The 18,605-nt window shown below is 33.1% G+C and overlaps 1 protein-coding gene across 1 annotated transcript in view; it reads right to left on the minus strand.

Annotated features, from left to right (window-relative positions):
- The window catches only part of LOC138314289 (polycomb complex protein BMI-1-B-like), a 55,026-nt gene that overhangs the window by 25,282 nt on the left and 11,139 nt on the right, over window positions 1-18,605 (minus strand). The window contains exon 2 of the mRNA XM_069254552.1: window positions 16,079-16,174. The gene's annotated coding sequence lies outside the window, so the exon portion shown is untranslated. The remainder of the gene's footprint in view (window positions 1-16,078; window positions 16,175-18,605) is intronic.

Below are 18,605 nucleotides of genomic sequence, written 5' to 3' on the forward strand. Positions count from 1 at the left end.
GCCACACGTAACTGCAGTTTTCTTCGCCTGTAATGCGGAAGTTAAGAGGAAATATAATGTGCATGTATGTTTACCTTGTATGAACAGAAAATAAAAAAGTATTTATGACAGAATCAATTGTGGCATTAAAAGGTTAGATGTCATTGTGACATATAAGGGAAGCGCACCAGTAGTGATACACGATTCTGTTTGATACATTAGTTGTGTAATCTATTATTCAAATGCGTGTGCAACACCTTCTCGGATACATTATTGATATGTCACACAGGTGTATACATTTAATAAAAAATATGTAATGTTATGCGTAACACGTTCTGGTGCTACATATATTTACAGATATGAAGTGTTCATCACTACACACGCAAATACAACACCATAATACTGTCCATCTATCCTGATATCAATTCTAGGGGGTAATTTGCTGTTTTACACCTGAATTATGATACAAAATCAAGGATCAGTTGGAGATGATGTTTACAATATTTCCAGTATTATTAATTGTTCGTATTAAAGTCTTGGAATTTTGAAGAACAATACAAAATTGAAATAAAAAAGATAGTACTTACAATCGATATTCAGATTTCTGACAATACTTTTATCAATGGTAATACAAAATTGACAATAAAAGTGGTGACAGTGAATAAATGTGAACGAAGATCATAAAACGATCTAAATAAAATACTCACTTTAGTGTCAACAAAAACATTCCAAAAATGATGTTCAAAACAGACTTTTCTTAACAAGAATTGGATTTTATATTATTTCATAGCTGTAGAGCAAAGCATCTGAAACATAACTATTTCTACATTTACATGATATTATCTGCTATGCAAATCTATTCAAAGTCAAATGAAATCATATTCCCGAATATATAGATATTTTTTCTCTGAATACAAACAGAGAATCAATTCTAGCGCCCATCAGTTAAGCTTATTTTAATATTACTCGGTCCATAATGGTTGCCAACAGTTGGTTGTAAAATGTTAAATTCGGATTTCGTAATCTTCATTCATTTTTTGCAAAACATGTTACTTATCTTACACGGGTATCAAATTTAGCGATTTACACTTTTTCGCGGGTTTTTTTTTGTCGCGAATCCTATTGATAACCTTTAAAATCGTCATCCACACGACAGGCTGCGATATGTAAATTTGTGATTTTGATAAATTTCGCGAGATATTAATTCTCGCACATTGGAACGAAACCGCGTATTTAGCGAAAATAGCTTTCACGAATGAATATTTTCAACTTCATTTGTATATAGCATAACTTTATACGAACACATTGTGTAACAGTATGTATACTTTAACGAAGTAAGCTGTTGACCTTTACAATTTGGTAACGGTTAAGTGTGTCGTAAACCACTTATTATATAAGAAATTACATTTTATCACCATGACGTTGAAGATAATGCAAATCACAAAGAAACAAAAACATATGTATTCCGTTTATACTGTTTTACCTCTTGAGGTGACTAAAATGTTTCAACTAAGTGCACAGCGCCATATCGCTGGTGCCAACAATGGCTGAAGTAATATCAACAACTTTTAGTCATTAATTCGGCGAGAGAAAATGTAATTTATAAGTTGATAATTAATTACAAAACGTTACATTGGACTGCTCCAGCGTAATGGTTGTGTCCATATATTTATACAAACTGTAACTTCTGTCAAAGAGTTTCAAATTTGATAACAATGGCGTATGCATATCTCAAGAAAACTAGGAATACTATTCAGCTAAGAAATAAGTTTTACTTTTTGACATAAGAAACACGAAACATTTGAATGAATTTTATCGAAAGAAATTCATACAATACTTTAAATTTCATTTCAGAACAAACACTTTTTTTGAAGACTTTTTTTTTATTAAAGATTGATTAATTCATTACTCTATTGAAATAAGGTAAAAACTGTGATGTGTCATTGTATTACTGAATGGTAATATTACATCAGATTAAAACAAAAATTAAAAACAATACCAGTCACTCTTCTATTTAAATATCATTTAATTCATTCATTTTACATGTTTGTAAACGAAAGCGTATGGTATATTAGCTTAGTAATTAATGTGTATTATGCAAACATATGTTCCAATATATCAAATTGTATATATTAATTGTCTACATTAGTTAGCATTAAAATAATATTTGTTCTGTATATTTCAACGTTTCTACATTTGCATGTGCGGAAATAATCGATCAACGCATCTGCAACTTCTGTCGTTAAATAAATTAAATCAAAGGCACATAAACTAATATCAAGTAAATGTTTTTTAAAACTTATTTTAGACGCATTACAGCTTAAATAATATCGAGTACCAAAGTTTACTACCAATTTATTTCCAATACGCACATCTTAACCTGACACGTGCATTTCTTCCGGAAGGTATTATTTAGAATTTTTCAAACGCATTAAATTTTAGTGGTAATCCCATTCTAGCTCATTTTATTCTTTTGAAAATCACATGTTCCTTTGTAATTTTAGGCATTTTCCTTGTGTCAATTTCTGAATGAGTTAAACTGGTAAAACCCTGGTTTTTGTTATGGGAATAAAATTATTTAAAACATTTTATGTTAAAACCTTTTTTTCATAATTATATAAAAACGCATATAGTCATAAATTCAATACTCTGCTAATTGCATCACATTACCTTTACTTTTTTTTACATTTTTGATGAAAAATGATTCCGATCAAACGAATACAAATATCATTAGTTATCATATCTGGACAGATGAACACACAGATGAATATCATTTTTTTCCATTTTTCATATGGAGGTGTACGCACACTGCTATTTCTATAATGTTTTCTTCTGAAACACATGCAAGCTTGTATTTTACCTGTAGCATACTATTGCATCTTCAATATTATGCATTTTCCATATCGATGTCTTTATGTGAAGACACAAACGCTTAGTTTCCATTGACAAATTTGACTCGGCATGTGTGTATCAATTAGCATTTGGATAGGAAATGATACCGAATATAATTTCCTTCGCCACATAAGCAAATCAGTACCATTGTAATTTTAATAAACAAGAAAGGTATATAATTATATTTAACTTCATGAATTAGAAATGTTCAGCAACTTATGCGTTAATAATATCTAATATATTAGTCTCTAACAAATTATGTACTGTTAACCAGAACTGTTCAGTTACGTATGCGTCGATAATCTCTAATATAATGTACAATAATACTATAATAACTTCATTGCAATATTTGAGTATTCAATATTCCATTATGAAATGAATATTTCGCTCAATTTTTGTCTGACATTACAGAATGTCAGTCCTGGTTGTAACATCCGGGCTATAATACATCCGGGTCTCCCAACACCATTTTCCGAACCATGGTATGGGTTGTGAGCATGCTCAGTTTATATTCATTATCTGAACGCCCTTAATATACTTCTAGCGCCTCACGTAATTAACTCAGGAAAGTCGGATACATATTCGTTCCAGAGAAAGCATACGTCAGGATATTGCCATCACGCTCCAGTAACCACACATTGAACCCTCTACCAGTCAGTACACGCCACCACACATGTATGCATTATGATATAAACGTTTGTAAAGTTGTAGCCAGATGCTGCTGTAGTGGAAGTTCAAGGACAATAAAGCACAAACAATTGTGTCACATATATAGCTTCATTCCTTTGCAGGGCCATTGTTAACAAGGCTACGTCAGGTGTCGTTGTTGATTAGGCGATAAAGCGGAGGCGGCGTTTCACTGGTAGGTCAAATACAAATATTTCACTCCTTGCTTCAGTGAATTTCAAAGCAAAGATATCAGCGTTGTGCATTGCACACATACGCACTCTCTCGAATATCGGTTATGAGTGACAGGTAGGGTAGCATCATCAGATATATTTCACATATACTAGATGACCCATGACCTGTGCAGATGTAGTAAACCAACACTATATTGTTAGAAAAGACATCTGTTCCCGCTAGTCCTGTATCACGAAATCATATGATCAGTTTGGGTCGCTGCTTTACAGAGTTTAGCCAACGAGTAATGGAAATACTTAGATAAAGAAAACAGTTTTGAAATATCGTATTTCCCCTAATTATTATATTTATTAAGTATTTTATATTTTAGTGTTTTATATAAATCATTAAAGGTGCAATCAGATACCATCTAATGCTAAATACGTCATCTTCTGTTTTGAAGAGGAAGATTAACAAAACTAATATGTTGATAATGATTGTTTTAAATTGTGTTTCGAGGTTAAGTGATAAATTGACAGGAAACAATCTGTATTTGAACATCTATTAGGTTTCAATTGCTGTGTTTCAGCTATCGACCAACAAAGCCATCATTTTGACATTCTAATCGATACGATAATCTGGAAGACATTGCTATCTATTTACCCATCTAGTAAGTATTGTTCCAAGAAGCATTAATGAAAGAAACTCGACATAGCGATGAAACGAAACTTCCTCCTTCGTCGATTTTACAAACATAAAATCAATCCGAAATCCACGTTGAAGTATTAACGGGGATAATTGAAACCATCTCCTGACCGAAAATGTTCGGTTTCATCGACGACAAGAGTTAGATGATACGAATAACATGGAAATATAATTTTGAAGCACATAATTGCTACATTATGAATCAAGGAGATATGTTCGTCTTCAAAGAAAAGAGCGATTGCACACCAACTGAACTATATTTCAATCCATAACATGTTTGTCTTATTTCATATTGACATGCATTGGGTATTTGAGAATATTTTATATCGACTTATTCATCAATTGTTATTTCTACTTAGATCCACTCTATTAAAACGTCGGTATATTAAACCATCTATTGGAGTATAAAATTATCGTTTGCATGTCCGAAGGGCAGACATTATGGACATAAAAGCCCTTGACAATATTAAGATGTCAATTATGATTTTTTCAGTACGTCGTACGGATGTTTTATCTTACAAATTAATTTAGACTGATAAGTTGGCACTGTGAAACAAAACTAGCTTTTGCCAGAGAGGGTTCGATTTCTCGATTACACATTGTAAGATACCCGATCAGCTGTTCGACAAGGGTTTACATCAAATACACTATTTCGTCTCTTATCACACTCCTTGTGCTTGTACATTTAATGCTATGTTTTTCATACTTGTTTTATGTCGAATCTGAATAATGCAGAAGAATTACGTATCTGCGAATTCGCCAAACTCTAAAAATGTGGTTAATATCTTCGGAATTTAAGCTGCAATTATTTATGCTGAAGGAATAGGAATCGTATGTTTATGTTAAATACAAGCCCTACCTTTAGAATCAAGTAACATAATGTATTATATTTTTTGAAACCACTCAGATCAAAAGTATTTCTTAATCAAGTGGACACAATTTCATTCTTTGTCAAAGAATCACACGAAACTAGTATAATCGATGTTGATTTTTGCAATTATAGATTCAAATATCGTGTTGTAATCTAAAGATTTTAACAATGAGAATGTGTCTATTTTGATTCCTTGCCAATTTTTGACTAATCCATTGTTTTCCATTTTGTACAACAATAGTTAATGGTAGGTATTTTGATTATTAGTCGCGAGTTTGAATACCGTGTGGGGCAATTGTCAGCTTCTGACCACTGGTCGGTGGTTTTTCTCCGGGTACTCCGGCCTTCCTCATCAACAAACCTGGCACGTTCTTAAATGACCCTGGTTGTTAATAGGACATTAAACTAATAAAATCCTTAACTCCTTTATCATTACTGACGGAAAAAAGTAAAGAACTTGCATTTTATGGCAATATAAAATCGTAAATTGTGACATTTTGTAATGTCAAACGTTGGCGTATTCTTACGGAACCAGTTTGATCTTATTTATGCGTGTCTATATTTGGCATTTACGTAAACCTCGTATTGTAACTCCCTTCCGCATATAGACTGCTCTCCTTTATTCCATCAAATACTTGTTTTTAGACAAATACCAATCTGTATCGCAGTTTTGTGGTCCAAAATGAAATGTTGCCTCCTTCTTCGAAACCATACCGAAAGATGATTACGCATTCAAAGATATAAAGCAGTATTACCTAGTTAACAAATCAGATACGTCTCTGTCTGCAATCATATAACGAAGATGCAATCATATAGATAGTGTGTCAGATTTTATCGCGGAAGTGACCGACGCCAATTAAACAAGATAAACTAAATCCCAAATTATCCCGATTTTAAAGTAAGAGAACCAAACTCATAGGTTACTTCTATTCCATAGATTGTATCTTGTAAATGAAGGATCACTATATACGAAAATAATGTATTTTAATGAAGATACTGATGCCATGTTTCCATACTACAAACGTGTTTATTTGTGACCATAATTGTAACGCTTAATGACTTTGAAGTTAGGTTATAATGAATCAACGCATTTACAAATATCTCTACCAAATACTACTAAAATCGCTAGAAAACGCACCTTAACGTTATAACATGTCTGCAGATATATTGAGGTTATTAAGATAACATTTCAAGATTATATATATTACCAACTAACATATTGAAATTTTTCTTTGATAAAAACAAGATATTGGCTGCTACTCAAAAGCATTTCCCTAAACAATCATTTAATTCAACATCGCTCGAAAACAGTTTGCCTACTGCGTTGAAGTAACCCCTGTGACTCAACAAGCTACGAATATTAGAAATGATTTACCTAAGTTAAATGTTTTGATGTTATCAAAAACAACATTCTGAACAATTTATTTGAAAATTTAATTAACAAACAACTCCTAAGTGTCCTCTTCCTCTGAATGTATTTTCGGAATGTCTATAGCATCGCTTTGATCATCCTCACTGCATATTTCAGTGTAATTTGATTTGCTAGTGCACCTGAGAGAAGAGATTCAAAAGTTAATCGCATGTAAGGAAAACATGTAGTTCCCAATGAAGAACTGCCACGTACTTGATTTCAATTGTTCTATTAATGAACTTGAATTCATAATTACTTTGTAACGGAGTTTCATCGAATAAATGGGCGATCCCTGGTTTTGTTTTACTCTTATCAAGATCACTTAACACTTCGAATTTTAAGGATTTACATTTTATTTACATTTTATATGACTCTACTATGAGTATGTTACAGTTTGTTAACGATAAGTACACTTTTCCAATTCCAGTTCAATCTAAACGTTAAGGCATTAAACAAACATATATCTGCACTGTGTTCAGCAAACAGAAAATATTTCATGGATCAATTTAAGCAGATAAGCACCCTTGAAACATTCAGTAGTAATGAATAAACAATCTACACGTGTCTGCAATTTATGCTTTGGTAAATTGTCAATCTGTTTTGCAAATTAGAGTTATCGTCATTTTTCATTTAAGAAGGCGACCGGTTGCATACCTATTTATTTATGTTCATGACCGTAATTTTTATTAACTTCTCTTCAAATCATATGTTCCCACTTTAAAAAGATTACATTGCACTAATCCAATATACGTTGAAAAGCCTTTATCACAATAACTGTTGGTCTTAAAGACTTTGGAATTTAAATTTAAGTTAACATCGAGTCATTTTGAAAAAAAAACCCCAAAAAACCCTGATAGCCCCAATAGGATATCTAGCGAATAATGACAATGAATAACGATAGACTGTCATGTCCATGGTAAAACAATGGTTAACCATGTCAGGTTTGTTATACCCAATAAAATAGTTACACTGGGAAAGTAATGTCACTCGTGGCTTTAATGGTAGGCTGCTCGCGTGAACAGATTAATTATTTCACCGTTGTTGATATATATAAAAAAATCTTTATGTCTTTTTTTCAACATTACTAACACAACATTGAATCAGAACGTGATACTGTATCACGCAGTCTCCTGTGTTCACTTTATCAAACAATTTAAAATGGCATGTCGGTTCGGTTAACTTTTAAATGTCACATTTGTTTTTTCCGTGGCCATGTTAGGAACGCTTATGGGATTTATTAAGGTTTTCAATCCTTATTGGTTTTTTTTACATATTCTTTATCATAAAAACCCTTTAACATCTATAGAGAGGGATGGGTTTATATTGTATGTGTCATTACTCGGAATGTCGTCATTACCGGGTATAACGTTGATGAATACTCTAGGGCCACTGATATCGTAAAGCATAAAAAACTATTTACTTTATCTTATTGACATGTGCAGATAATGAACTCATTTGTAAAACAATCGGTTTCTTGTTTTATTGCCCAATTTAGGGTTGTAGTCGTCAATAGCACATGACACACAAATATAGACCTTAACAGACAATTCAAAAGTACATATTTTCTCTTCAATGTTCGTTAACTTGTAAGATAATGATCATGAGTACATGTGCAATATGATAACTTATTGTAAACCATATTTTCTCTTCTTTTTTCTCTTGCTTATTCTTAAAATATTTCGGGTGAATGCCTAGATATTATAGAATTGTTAAAACAAAAACTGAATTAATAGATAAACAAGCGAGAAAGAGACAAAAAGATATTTAGTCTATTCAAAGTGGAAAAGAAAGTTTGGTGTTTTGACAACATAACGATTGCTTTTGTTAAATTAATAACTGGAGTCAACGAACTGATCAAAACATACATACACATTCATATATATAGCATAAGATTCAAATCAAATTCACCTGACAGAAGAATAAATTATAATTGTTTACACGACATAGTCTTTAACCATGATTATTATCATGCATATCTTCCACCTATTAAAAATACGTGGATATCGACATTAGATTTAGATCGAACCGTGCCCTTATCGCGACAGTTATAGATTTGTTTGTTTTTCTATTAATTAATGTCCTATTAACAGCCCAGGTCATGTAAGGACGGCCTCCCATGTATGCGGAGTGTAGCGTGTATGAAGTGCGAGGTGCGTGTTTTGGGAGACTGCGGTATGTTCGTGTTGTGTCTTCTTGTTTAGTGGAACTGTTGCCCTTTTTATAGTGCTATATCACTGAAGCATACCGCCGAAGACACCAAGCAACACACCCCACCCGGTCACATTATACTGACAACAGGTGAACCAGTCGTCCTACTCCCTGTATGCTAAGCACTAAGCAGGATCAGAAACTATCAATTTGTAGACTTTGGTGTGTCTCGGCCAGGTACAGTTATAAAAAACGTTATAAATGGGTCACGATCAGATACCATTCGAGAAAATCGCGATATATAGAGAAAATCGCATTTGACAGTAGGAACAGACCGTTTCAATTGGGCCTTCGTAACTTCCATATATATATGAATTTTTATAATAAATAACGTGTCCGAGAATGACATGGTAAACGTTTGTTGCTAGCTTTTACAGTGAGTATATTCTCGTTGTATTCTTGATATTTACATAGTATAATATGTTATTTCTGTTGAATAATTTTATATTCTATGTTGTATACTTGACTATTCTTATGGTACATTTGTCATTTATATTATATCGTTAATATTCAGAACGTACGTTTCGATATCCATAATGTACATTTCGATATTCATAATGTTCCATGGTCATTCAAAGTCCATCTCTTTTATTAGTATGGTAATATCGGCGTTCTCATTATGTTTTTGTTATCCATATTGTTGTTGTTGTCGCTTAAAATCGATTGCCCAGAACAGAGTTTAATTGTAGACTAGATTATATACCGGAAGAGTAACGAAATATACGATATGAACGGCTGTGATAATATAATATATTATCATCATAAGAATATCATTAATACAGTACTGCATAATTTATAAACGTTTGCCACGCAAAATCCATGAGCACTTCATTATCTAACAAAATAGCAGAAAAGATAACATATAATATATATCACTGGTGACTTTTATGTAAATGTTATTTTAGATCCTGTTTTGACTACTATATATCAAACATGCACTACAGCATACATTCTGCACTTTCCATAAGGTATGCAAACGACAGGTCTGAATTGAGTGTTTAATTGTACAAAGGGCTTATGGAATTGCACACGAAAAAATAATGTATTACAGTATGCACTTTCTACTCGAGTGGGAAGCATTTGAAGTTATTTAGCTTGTGTGTATATTTAGTAAGTATGTGAAGGAAGTAGGCTTAATGTTTCCTTCGTCCTTCGACGCCAACTTCACGTGATACGAAGCCATAAGTGTTCACACGTTCACACGTGTGCGACACCGATGATAAAATATACATGTAGTTTGTAATTTTAACTGAATCATAACATCATTTCTTCCATATCATTCTTTCAAACATTAATACCATTGGTATTTTTTTAAAGATACAATTATGTTGAATAACGATTGATATAAGAGTTAATGTTTAGTCAAGTATTACAAGTTGAACCCCGTTGTATATTCAGAAACTGATTGTAAAATAAAGTGCTAATAACTTCGTTTCATTTTATCTTCGCGGGCAGGATACCATTTTTGCAATTTTGCGAATAAAAATCCACGCAAATTCAATTCATGCCATTAGAAGAAGGTCGCGAAAATAAGTTCGTAACACTTTAAAGTCAACGTTTCAGGGGTGCATATCGATGGCGTTTTTCTTACTTAAATAATTGACTTGATATGAACGTAACATTATTGTCAATTATTTCTAATTAATTGTATACTAATTGCTTTCTTTAAAGACTGGTATTTGTCAGAATATCACTCGGGAGATAATATAGTTTCCAACGATTTATATTGAAATTCCATTTAGTATTGAATTCTCATAGAAGTTTGGTTATCATGTCATCAAAATAACAATTGATCAAATAAAAAATGCAGACAGAAGAATACACACAGTATTAGTAATCTGTTTAATGGTTTCATGTGGTTTCTGTGCTTTTATTTTCTCCAGTGAGGATTAACTTTGAGTCAGTAGTATTGAAAACTGATATGAACATGCCTTCATATACAACACAATAGTGCTTCGTGTCATCGTGAATTAGACTACATTTTTTTGATACCCGGAACATTTCTATGAACCCCCAAAGCGTTGATATATGTCCCTCTGTTTACAATTGTCTTCTTTTCTACCGCTACTCATGACAATTTACTAAACAACGGCAAACAAGACGTTCTTACTCGAGTCCCTGGTATCATTTACACTCTGTGTTAAGAACATTTTCCTCCTTGATGAGCCGTTACCTGAAATCAAGTGACACAATCATCTCGCCTGGGTAGACTAAACATTACTAGCTTCCTGTCAAAACAGATCCCAACACAGATAAAGCCTAACAAGGGGGAAAAGTCTCACATTCCCAAGATAATAGTAGCTTTGTTAGCCACACAAATCGCACATATCATACCATTTTCGCACTCTATATTTAAAATTCTACTTTAAACTTTATTGGAAGTTTTTTTTTTGTTAAACGCGGAGGTGTTTCATGTTTTTGGTTTGTGAAGCGTTGCATGTAAAGGTAATCGACAACGCGTAATAATCGCATTGTGTTCGCCCTGTACTCTAAAGACGGTGTTCGCCGAGACTGTGTACGAGCCAATAATAGGTTTGATCGAGAGATAAGTTGTTAGCATGACGGAATTTATCTTAACACACAAAGAATCAGAGTACGATTATATCGCCGTTTTAAAAGTGGAATATCATTTTTGTAAGCTAATCTTGGTTTACTTGTCTGATAAGGCATCTCGAGTCCGGATGGTGTATAGTTACGGCTTCTGTTAATTGATAAAGCTTACCAGTATAAATATGACTAATTACGGACGAGGATTTATATTGCTATGTCGGCAAATCAGTAGTTACATATAATTATGAGGCTCAAATATATCGATTATACTTTTTTTGAATTGCAGGTCGTCAGCTGTCTCATTTGTTTAAAACTAGTTTAAATAAGATACTGACATGAATATCACTTGAATACATGTAGATATGTTCAACTATTTTATGCCACAACGACGACTTGGATTTGTAACAAATTACTTTATGAATCATACATAGAATATGTTGAATATTTTTTTTCTTTTCTTTCCCATAAAATAAATATAAATATATCGTACTTTTAAAACCACGGTCGGGTGGTCTTACCTTTGTTGGAGTTAAAGTCATATATTTCTCACGAGGTTTTGTGTCTCCTTTCTGCCCTAGTCATTAAGAAATATATTATCATATATAAGATATATCTGTAATCTTCCGCTACATATCCGATTGTGTCATAAATCATTTCCGTAGTTATACACATTGAATATATGCTATATGATTACGAAAATAATACAATAACCTTAAGATGGCACAGAAACAAAGGCAATCGTGGATTTCCTCTTGTATTGTTATCAATCTGTAAAGACCAGATACAATTTTCTCATCCCAACTTTAGCGCTTAAACACAGTAAATATCACGAATGCTAAAAGAAGGCAATGACAAATAATGGATAAGTAAAAAAATACAAGTAAGCATACTGGCAATATAATTTGGTCGGGAAGGGGGGAGGTGAGTTCGGGAAAACATCTAACATTTTGTCTGTGCTGAAAAGGCCTACGTAGACGATAAAATAGCAAATAGACAAAAGTAAAATCAAAGAAAAAATAAGATATAAAATAAACAACAACAGTTACCTTTATATGTATCTATCTGTGTGGATATACTTTACTTGTGAAGTTAAATGATGATGGTATTTAAAGAAATATCTGGTTGATTCGCAAAATCACTTGTATAGAAGAGTTAAAGGGAAGAAAGAAGAAAGAAGAAATAGTTCTTTTACTACAGTATCTACTATTGGGTAAATGACTTAATGATCATTATCATTAACATATCATCAGCAAAAAATATTAAATCAAAATGCTATATCATCACCATTATAATAACTATCTTTTTATTCATTCGTAAATCGGAATGCAGCAAAAGAAAATCTGTTGTACCATCAGTATTTGTTGATTAGATTATCCAGCATCATTTGGCTTTATTGTACCCTACATGAACTGAAGTTATACTATCGAAGTTACACATGTTAAAAATCAGTCCGTTTCACTAAAGGTTAGTAACAATCTTATACCAAATCCGTGTAAATATTTAAGATTCCTTGAAGGCAATCCATTAGGAATTGTCTTTTTAGTTTGTAAGGACAGCGCTGAATGTTTTTCGCCGGACATCTAATTATAGTACTCTTGATTTATACATATTAAGTTATCTTTGGTACTGAAATAAGCCGTCATTCCTAAATCCAGTGGTATTTTGTTTGACGTTTTTTGTCTAGGTTTCGGTTTTTATCGTCTTCGAATATGATTTTGCAATGACACATCGCTGAAATGGGTAAAACACGGTATGTTCCAGTAAAATCTTTAAAGTTGCTTAATACCTTAAGTGTCTTGTGTACAATCCATTATAAGTTTATTCGATTCCTGGTATTGTCCCTGTGTATCGATTGTCTCTAAATGCTGACACAGTGGTGCCATTTCTCGGGTTTACTTTAAAAGCCAATAATTGAATTGCGATTTGGAATTCGTCTAACGGGAGCCGTAGTAGGAAGAATACACAGTTACTTCAGTCTTCGTTGTAAGACGTTAATTTCAATTAGATATAAAAGAAATGTTGCACAGTAACAAACATCGTTCAAATCATCCTTTCATTTGTTTTAGATGCTCCAAGTATTTCAGATTTATTCTGATTGTGCGGGTTTTGAACCTTTTGTTCGTTTGGCGAACAAGGTAGTTTTGAAAGAAACGTAGGCGTTCACGAGATCGAATTAGGAAACATTCATGCCAATAACTCTTGTAGTTACATAAAATGCTACAACATCAAGTAAGCCCATTTCATTCAGAAAGGAAATAAACGTGGATATTTGTTCTAAACTGTTTGCGAGGGAAAATCAGGACTGACATAATTCCAAAGTTCTTTAGAAAAGAGTAACTAATTATCGGTGATGTACAGAAGGTTTCACAGTTGTTAAAATAAAATATAGATGTTATTACTGAAACCTAATCGAAAACCACCAGGAGCCCCTTACTACCGATGAAATACCCGATATCTTAGAAAGATTTTCCACAAAAAAAGTGTAAAAATGGGCTTTATTACGATACGATGAAAACCACTTGATTATTGACAAACTTATTGTGATACACAAACCCCAAAACTGAAATTCTTAGAAAATAACCACTTGACAATGCATTCATTCACTACATTTTCCACATTCCGTGCGAAGGAAAATTAGTTCGGCGAAGGATGAAGATGAAAATAGCCATGCTGTGTGTCACTCATGGGGGTTCAATGCACGCGTAATAGCTGCAATGCTTGTTGCGTCGTACAGCGCAGCGCATGTGGCTAGGCAATGCTATACCATTGTCTACTAATGAACGCAGATGCACACAATTTCATTTCAAAGACATATAAATGAGACATATGTTATTGTTGATTATTCAATTACTCTTTACATCATGATCTGTTTGTACGAATCTGTACGTGTGGGGTCGAGTGTACTATAAGGTACTATTTTGTTTTTTACGATCGCGAGACATGTAAAGTTCCGTCAACGGACACTTCCGAGTAAATGCCCTTTACTTACAGGCATCACTAATCTAAATTAAACACATCCACATCGCATTTCAAAATTACTTCAGTTAAAATTAGAAACTCCCAAAAGTGACAACGGAGGAAATGGCGATACAAGAATGTCTTATGAAGTACAAAAATTACAAAGGTATACTAAATATACCTCGAAATTAAAATTAGATTCCTGTTGATTTTTAATCATTCATTAACAGAATTTACTACGACATTCTACAACAACTTTACGATTATGTACTCACGCACTCGTTCATCAAACTAACTTTTAAAAATATTCTATCTTATAAATGACACTCCTTCTGATATCGTCATGACACTTTTGGAAATGCCATCGAGAGGTTTCGAGAACGTTGGCCTTCAGGAAACTTGAACGATCGATAATAAAGGCCCACGCTCTGTTTCAATACTATTCACACTTGGTGGTTTATATGCATAGTATGGCAAACAACCATTTTTTTCTGGTACATTATATTCTGTAGTAAATTGTTGTTATAAAAAAAATGTATGTGTTGGTGAACTAATTTCCTTGATAGTAATGTCCAAAGTACTGATGAATTTTGCAATAGTATGATTAAGGTATTTACAATTTCTTTCTTGCGATATCAGGGTTTGGGTTATGATATTCGTAAGACTTTTTTTTCAAAATTTTCGCCAATTCGATAATAATTAAAATTAATTTAGAGCCTGATGAGCGAGTTTAAATGCCTATAATGATACATTTGCCTTTGAATTAGGTTTTGTACCTTAGAAATGGTTCTTTCCTTGCAAAGTAAACTGTAACATTACTTCGAACATTCAAATGGTTATTTTTAAACACAATCATTTTCTGTTTCCTTAGTATGAAATGCAAACTGTAATGCTTGCCTATCTGTTACATTTTAAATTTCGTTAGTCCGATTTACAGCTCTCTTCACATGCACATGCACAATTAAAATGCAGTGTTTTCCTACTTTTATCCACACATATTCGTGGCAAACTTCAAACTCCCAAGGGGACACGGATTCAAAGCAGAAAGCGTCACTTCTTTGTCACAACAAATGTGTTTTTCCATAAATGTGTTGCCGAGTCGTACACCTTGTTTCCTAACCAAATGTACCTCGTGTACGAGATATTGTCCTTCTCTTGACAAAGCAGATTTTCAATATGTTGTCATAGATTTCGAATGAAAAACGAAGTAGATACATGCAATGTTAAAATTGATATACTGCAAACGTCCACATTTTAACGGTAGTCATCAATGATTTCGCGAATCTATGATTTCGCAAAATTGATATAAATCCATAAATACATGCTTCCGCTATTTTACCATATCGATGATTTACGTTTCTGTTCAAACTTAATCTGGAATCATGCAAATCCACTCTATATCTAACTTATGTTTCCAAATCTGATAATCTATAATTTCAATAATTTGTGAATTATACAAAATTAAAATAATTATCGCACAGTACGTGTGTATTAAGTTTGATCCACTTGTCTTATTGCCAGGTCTTTTGGCGCGGTACACGTACTTTATTGAGCTACTTACTTTGGCATTAAACTAATTAAATAGTTCGCCAAAATCTGGACGTTTTCAGCTATTCAATTCGGTAAACTTTAGACCAGGTGTGAAGACAAACTGAAATTCTTACCTTTCAATATTTTTTCTCTTCTGTCCTTCTGTTGCTGGTCACTCTTTTGTATGTGACACGTACATCGTCAAGGGTTTTTGTTACCGTTTAAAGCCTCTGTAACATAAGGTCAAATCTCGTGTGACATATACATATACCATTGATATAAGTTCCACTACAATAGCTGTTGAATGTCATATGGTAAAACATACACCAGGAGAGCAGGGTTTTTTCGTCATTGTTGCATGAATGCCAAAATGAGATAGCCCTTCCCATTTGTAATAGGCATCGCTTTTAGAAGACCTTATTCCAACTTAAACAATAATTACTTATTACTTGTGATTTTGTATATGCTACTTTTTATTGTGCCACTTTTAATTTTCACAGGAAATTTTGTCTTTACAAATTTAGTACAAATAAAAGATCCTTTATGACAGAAAATTACTTTATATAGAGTTCCTATAAAATCAACAGCACATCTTCCAATTTCAATATTGGCAGTGCGATCTTGAATCGTTTATATTACCTGCAGTTACATTGAATGTTGAAATACAAAATAGATACATATCTTTTGTAATGATAGAAATGTATACTAAGTACATAAAGGTCATTCAACCGTGTAAAATGTTTCTTCTTCACGTTACATAACAACGAAATAGCAGCCTTCCTGTACCACTGGGGAAATCATTTGTATATTCAAAATGATCCATTATTACAAGCTGTATGTCGTGATTTAGGCAAATTACTTTCGAGTAGGAAATTAAATATATTATGGGATAGCAGCTTTAGTTTAGTGGCGATGGAAGTCGTGACAAAGAGTTTATCACTCCATCATATTAAATGTGTGTTGGTTCTAATCTATATGTATAGCTTGGACAATGGGAACATCCCTATAGAACAGGAACCGGATATCCGGTAGAGGGCGAGAGACAACAGTCCCGGACAAAAACACTTTTCATTGGTGGAAAATATTAAACTATCATGTTTATCGGCTAAACAATTTTCAAATATTTGTAATTTGTCCAGGGCTATTTCTATAGAGACTACAAGAACAAACGTTCTTGAAAATTGTATTTAAGTACTGTTAGATCATATCGAGGCGAGACAGAAACCCTCCAAGTAAAATAAATCTTAACATTAGTCCATTATTTTACGGCCGGAAGTTGGTAAGCATACAGTACTTAATTAGAATATAACCCAATTGCACTGGGTATGTATTTATAAAAAATGTATCTAATTAATACGTGGTTCTAGTTGATAAATTAAAAATCAATTTTGTTTAAACATATGAAGTATAAACAACCTGATTACTGATTGTGCCTTTTAATAATTAGTCTTCTATGAATTTACGATAAATTTGTCTATTAATAGTCTTTTATGAATTTACGATAAATCTGTCTATTAATGCCAAAGACTAATCTTCAAATAGAGGCAATGTATAGCCCCGAAAAATATAGCACTCATAGGATACAAAACCTAATTACATTTTCTGTCTATAGAAAATGCCACTAAGATCAAGTTTTTCCAATTAATGCCAACGATTTGTCTTCAAACGGAGTTATTGTATGCGAAAAACATGTGTTTTTTCGTTGAGCAGTTTGAGTCAATAGTACATATTGGAAGATCGCGACAAATATATCACACACACACAGTATAGAAAATCTAATTACATTCAGCTTCTTACATAAGAGATGTGTTTAATACACTGTTTGTCTATAAATGCCGAAGAGGTTTCCTCAAACACCGCAATAGCGACATGGGCATAAGATACCTAAAGCATGTGTTTCTCGTATGATTTAGATTGATTGAAACTGATACCATTGGCGAATGATGGACGACGGTGTTTTGGAGCGGTCGTAGACAGATTCACTCGTTGGTCAACACTCGCCAACTCCCGGTCGTGAAATACTAAATCTGCGTGTATAAACACTCTTCGGAACATTTTTGGCAGCAGTAATAAAATTCGGAGTTTGTGTGTGTCTGCGATAAATATTCCGGATATTTGGCACCGCAAGGGTCTGTTTATAGACTCACAAAAGAAACGGTTTAGCAGGAATTGGTTTGTTATTTGGAGATAATTTTACGTCTTCGGGTTTTCAATCTCAGTGCATTAAATTGTCTTATCCTTTCATCCGGTTAAATAGATTTTTTGATATATATTGCGTAGCGCAATCGACATTGTATTACTCGTGATATTTTAATTTTCATACCGTTCCTTATCTGCGAATCAATAATTTACTCAAAATTGTTTAACAATAACTAGAAAATCATCAAAATCCTTATAGCTACTTTAAACAAAATACCACAAAACCCCCAACTTTTTACATGAAATACCAAATTCTACAACAAGCGCATGGCAACCAAATCAAGTTGTTTTGTAATATTGCTTACACTTTACGTGGAATACGTACGTATCCATGGAAGATTAAACTAGCTCAGGTATAAGTGTGGTACACCGCCTCAATCAGGTCGGAGGACGCCCGGTCGGTCATTCACCGGCTGACCATAGCCATCCTATAGCGTAATATACATATTTGTTACAACCTGC

The sequence above is a fragment of the Argopecten irradians genome, chromosome 2 (genome assembly GCF_041381155.1).
Source record: "Argopecten irradians isolate NY chromosome 2, Ai_NY, whole genome shotgun sequence".
Lineage (NCBI taxonomy): Eukaryota > Metazoa > Mollusca > Bivalvia > Pectinida > Pectinidae > Argopecten > Argopecten irradians.